The following is a 6,000-nucleotide window of genomic DNA, read 5'->3' on the forward strand; positions in this document are numbered from 1 at the left end:
GCACAGACTCTCTCAGCGAGGAGAGGCCCATCCCAATCTATGGACCAAGGGAGCCTATTGGAATTTGCCTGAGTGGTGACTTGGTGACCAACTGATGAGGCCCTCCCTGGATGATGTGGAAGGGGTAGGGTTTATTGTATTTCTCTTTAACAAGCTTTTGTGCCAACCCCCAAATGCTAAGTTTTTATTTTAAGTGGGCTTCTGAAACCTAAATATCAAACACTAAATACTGTCCAGATGTATATGTGCAATATTTTGAGCCCATCTTCTTGATGCAGAACACACGTTACTGATCTTGGTGTGATTTGTTACAAACTTTGGAGGGAGGAATTCCACTCAAACGTTGAACATTTGCTGGATTTTGAATTTATGAGAATGTTTGCTTCTGCTGTAAGTTTTGGGTGTTTCATAGAAACATCAGCAGTACCTAATGCTGGTAGATTTCCCTGAGACTGCATTCTTAACAGGTTTCCCCTACTGTGAATGGCCCATCCATTCACAGTACCCAAGGGTGGCTTTGGTTTACATTTAGGTAGTCGTAAGAGCCTGTCATCAAGAACGTCATATGATCAAGACTAGAGATGTGAAGGCCCAGAAAAAAACTGGAAAATTTGGAAAAGAAATCATTCAGGAAAGAAAGGACCATTTTTGTTTTCCCCTGCAAAATTGAACAGCTTTGGATTATGAAATATTTTCTTTTAGAATTTAAGACAAGGTGTTTATATATTGTTACCACGCCTTTACTCCCCCCACCAAATGATTTCTAAAAACTATGTAATAAGAAGACTTTTATAGAAAGACTAGAGAAATAAAATGTCTGGAAATAATGAAGCCATGGGGAAATATGTTTTTAATCCTCTCTGTAAGTTATTTCTTCCATTTCTTATTAAAATTATTGATCCAGTGTATCTATTACTAATAGACATTTAAGTCATGTTCAGTTTCCCAGCATGTGAATAATATGGAAGAAAATTACATTCTTGACCATTTGGGTTTTGTTCTAGATCCTGTGTTTCTGGGCTTGTCTTTCTCTGCCTCCAGTTCTTCCTGCTTCTTCTGGCTCCTAGTGTGATTCAGATGTTTCAGGGACTACTTACTGCAGTTCCCTCTGGTCATACATAAACTAGAAATCTAAAATATGTTATGTATAACTTCGTTTGCTCATAAAATTAACCATGTTTCGTATATTAAATTTTAAAAGTATAGCTTATTCAGACAATAATTACAAATTTACTGAGTTCACTTTTTAAAGCTTTCAAATATATTGATAATTTTACAAGCAAACCACATTATACATAATATAACTTTAGAACATAAAGGCTGCTTTACATTCCTAAAGCAGCTTTCCTGGTGCCTACAAGGTGTTTTGGATGACAATGGCCAGCATTCCTGACCATTGGCCATCGTGCCTGAGGCTGGTGGGAGCTGAAGTCCAAAATATTTGGAGGAAACCAGGTTGGGGAAGGCTGTCCTAAAGCAACAAAGTGCCTTTAGATCTGTAAATAGTGCTTAAAAAATAGGTATTGCTTATTTTTCATCCCCCCCCAAATTCCGCTTCCCCCCCCCAAAAAAAAACCCGGGGAGGGAGTTTTTTCCATGGCTTCAAAATTTCCAGAAATCTCTAATCAAGACACATATCCCTGGCTACTCTGTTTTCCTTGGACAATTTCCCCCTGTAGTCTTCTATCTTGACCCTTCTCCATCCCCTTCTCCCAATCTATAGTTCCTTCTACCTCCCCTTGACACAGACAATATTCCACCAGTGCCCTCCACACCTTGGAATTCTGTAGGCTGTGTGCTATCACCTCTACTGCATTCTCTTGTGCAAAGGGGCAGTGTTACTTCCAAGTAGACATGTATAGCCAACACCTCTCCTCATGTGGAAGACACATTTCATGATTCAGCTTTTCCTTCTGCCTATTAGTGCTGCTCCCCAGCCCGCACCAAAGCTTAAATGAGGTCACATAGGCTCCCAAACCGCACTGAAGCTGCCACAATGGGAAAATCTTATGCAAAACGACTTTGCGAAAAAGCAGCTTTGGGGGCAGAAAATTGCGAGGTTGATGCGGAGTGGGGCAAATGTCATCTGCCATGATCGTATGTGAGGCACAGTGGAACTGGAGTAAATTCCCTATGTTGGTGGGTCCTTTATCTCATACTGAAATAGATCCTTGTTCCATGTTTTCCTGTGCTGTCAGGTAACAGCTTTCTAATGTCTCAGGCTGAGCTCTTTTGAAGTTCTGCTTTCTGAGATCCTTTAACTGCTGTGGACTGAACTGGGATTTCTGCAGGCGAAATATATGCTGGACCACTGACGTGCCAGCCATCTCATTAATTATAAACATACAAAGGCGTGTTATCCTGTCAGTTTATTGGTTCATCTAGTGCAGTAGTGTTTACTTTGACTGGCAGTGGCTATTTAGGGTCTCATGCATGTTCCCCAAACCTTTTCCCCCAGATTCTTTTAACTAGAGGTGAACCAAGGAACATATGCATGCAAAGCATATTTTATTCATGTATTTGAAATGTGTATCTCCCCATTTAGGGATGTTTACATTAAAGAAGCAATACAAATCTGAAACTTTAAAGTGACGATATGTAATTCACAACACCGTAGCACAACATGCTACGGTGTTGTGAATTTCTGCTTCATTGACTACGTTAAAGTCTTTGATTGTGTGGATCACAACAAACTCTGGCAAATTTTTAAAGAGATGGGAGTACCAGACCACCTTACCTGTCTCCTGAGAAACCCGTATGAGGGTCAAGAAGCAACAGTAAGAACCGGACATGAAACAACCGATTGGTTCCAAATTGGGAAAGGAGTACGACAAGGCTGCATATTGTCGCCCTGCTTATTTAACTTATATGCAGAGGACATCATGAGAAACGCTGGGTTGGATGAATCACAGGTCGGAATGAAGATTGCCGGGAGAATTATCGACAACCTCAGATACGTGGATGATACCACCCTAATGGCAGAAAGCGAAGAGGATCTAAACAGCCTCTTGTTGAGGGTGAAAGAGGAGAGTGCAAAAGCTGGTTTGAAACTCAACATTAAAAAGACGAAGATAATGGCATCTGGCCCCATCACTTCCTGGCATATAGAAGGGGAAGAAATGGAAGCAGTGACAGATTTTACTTTCTTGGGCTCCAAGATCACCGCAGACGGTGACTGTAGCCATGAAATTAAAAGACGCTTGCTCCTTGGGAGGAAAGCTATGGCAAACCTAGACAGCATAGTAAGAAGCAGAGACATCACCTTGCCAACAAAGGTCTGCATAATCAAAGTTGTGGTTTTCCCATAGTCATGTATGGCTGTGAGAGCTGGACTATAAGGAAGGCTGAGCGCCGAAGAATTGATGCTTTCGAACTGTGGTGCTGGAGAAGACTCTTACGAATCCCCTGGACTGCAAGGAGGTCAAATCAGTCCATCCTAAAGGAAATCAACCTTGAGTGCCCACTGGAAGGACAGATACTGAAGCTGAAGCTCCAGTGTTTTGGCCACCTAATGCGAAGAGAAAACTCTCTGGAAAAGACCCTGATGCTGGGAAAGACTGAAGGCAAAAGGAGAAGGGGACGGCAGAGGATGAGATGGCTAGATAGCATCACTGATGCAATGAATATGGACTTGAGCATGCTCTAGGAGAGAGCGCAGGACAGAAAGGCCTGGCGTGCCATGGTCCATGGGGTCACGAAGAGTCGGACACGACTGAACAACAACAAGCACAACATGACATGGACAAGATGCTTCAGGCAGTTTGACTGACCACACGTCTCCTTGCCCTTGCCCTTGCCCAGCTAGCCAAGGTGCTTTGACTGGGTGGGTCCAGGGAGTTGCATGATGGGGTGGTCCCTGCTGCCCTTAAGAAGGTGGCGATACAGCCATTCCTGGAAAATCCCTCCCTGGATCCAGAGGTTTATAATAATTGCCACTCAGTGTCAAATACCCCCATTAGGGGCAAGGTGCTCAAGAGTGTGGTGGCAACTCAGCTTTCCTCAGGCATTCTTGGAGGATACGGATTGTCTAGACCCATTCCAGTGTGGGTTCAGGCCCAGTTATGGGATGGAATCAGCCTTGATTGCCCTGAAGGGTGACCTTTATCAGGAGAGGAATAGAGGGAGTGTAACCCAGCTTCTTTTGATGCCATTCATCATGGTATCCTCCTGGATGGTCACTGTGGATTGGGGGTTGGGGGCACCATTTTGCGGTGGTTCTGCTCCTAACTGCATGGCAGGTACTGCAGAATAGCATTGGGGGATTGTATGTTGGCCCGTTGGTGTGGTTGTTAGGGGATTTGGAGCAAGGCACCATCAGTATACCAATGACAACCAGCTCTATTTTTCCATTATATCTGAATCAGATGAGGTTATGTACAACCTAGATGGGTGCATGTGAATGTAGTGGCAGGTTGGATGAGGGCCAATAATAGCTGAATCCTGATAAGACAGAGGCATTGTTGGTGAGTGAATCCCAGGTCTAGGAATTTGGGGAATCACCAGCTCGAGATGGGGTTGTACTCTCCCTGAAGGAACAGGTTCACAGTTGGGAGGTGCTCCTGGATCCATCACTGTCATTGGAGGCTTAAGTGACCTCCATGGCTAGGAGTAGATTAGGCTGGTGTATCAGCTGTGCCCGTTCCTGGACAGGGATAGCCTGGCTACTGTGTCCCATGTATTGGCAACCTTGAGACTGTATTACTGTAATGTGCTCTATGTGGGGCTGCCCTTACGGCTGGTTCAGAAGCTGCAGTTAGTGCAATAACCCAGCAGCTGGGCTATTGACTGGGTTATTACCATGCACATATTACTTTCTGTGCTAAAGGATCTACACTGGCTGCCAGCCTGCTACCAAACTAGGTTTAAGGTATTGGTATTAGTATACAAAGCCGTATGCAACTCAGGACCAGGTTACCACAAGGAACAACTCCTCCATACCAACTTCCCAGGCCATTACTACCTTCAGGGGAGGTCCTATTGTCTGAGCTGCAGCCTATGGATTTCTGGTGCTAAATGAGAGAGAGGATAACCATAAACAACTGACAGGGAAAGGCAGACCGTGTCTCTACAATCCCTTTAGCTTTCTCCACCTGTCTTTGCCCAGAATTTTCAACAGTCAGTGGTGGCTACTTTTCACATAATGTATAACCAAGACTGAAGATAAAGATTTTCTTCTCTGTTGATGTACCGCAGCCTTCCCCAACATGGTGCCTTCCAGATGTACTGGACTGCAACTCCCATCACTCTCAGCCAGCATGGCCAATGGGAATGATGGGAGTTGCAGTCCAGCACAACTGGAGGGCCCCAGTGTTACAAAATGGGCTCCCATTGAGAGCTGTGTTCAGGCTTGTGCACTTTTCTACATGACTTGCGTTCCCTTAAGGGACCTTTTAATGTTGGCAAATAGAGCGTCTACAGCTAAGAAGGCCATTCCCACCCAAAAACATCCACACTCAGGCCAGGTGAAGAGGGTAACGCCACTTCGGCGCGTTTACTGAGGTTTACATGGATTCAAATGCACAAGATGATTTTGGGGAAATTAGCTGAGCAAAGCATTTGTTAAACATTACACCAACAGGGGGCGCTTCTGTCTTCACCGAGAATTGTGCTTCGTTTTCGTGGATGGGGAAATTAGCTTCATTCTCAGTGAAGCTGGGCTCCAGGCCTAAAAGTGAGGCCGGGGACATGGGTGAACTGCTTGTGTTGCTACGCTGGGGTGATAGAACAAAGAGGAGGGGTTTGGGTAAGTAGGAGTGCCTTACACTCATGGGAGCGAAGGAAGAGAGAGGGTTGGGTTGGAGTGAGGCATTTGGAACAGGGTGGAAGGAGTGGATTGGAAAGGAAGTTAGTCTAATAGGAAGGGGAACCAGGCTCTGGCTATCCCAGCATTCGCCTATTGTTACTTGCAAAACCACAGGCAGGAGTCTACCTGAGGTTTGAAACATAAAACACACATAGAAAGAGGGAGAAGCAGGGGTGAAGGCTACAATTTGTACAAGG

The sequence above is a fragment of the Heloderma suspectum genome, chromosome 4, assembly GCF_057233095.1.
Source record: "Heloderma suspectum isolate Gila_16-S chromosome 4, 16-S_ref, whole genome shotgun sequence".
Classification (NCBI taxonomy): Eukaryota; Metazoa; Chordata; class Lepidosauria; order Squamata; family Helodermatidae; genus Heloderma; species Heloderma suspectum.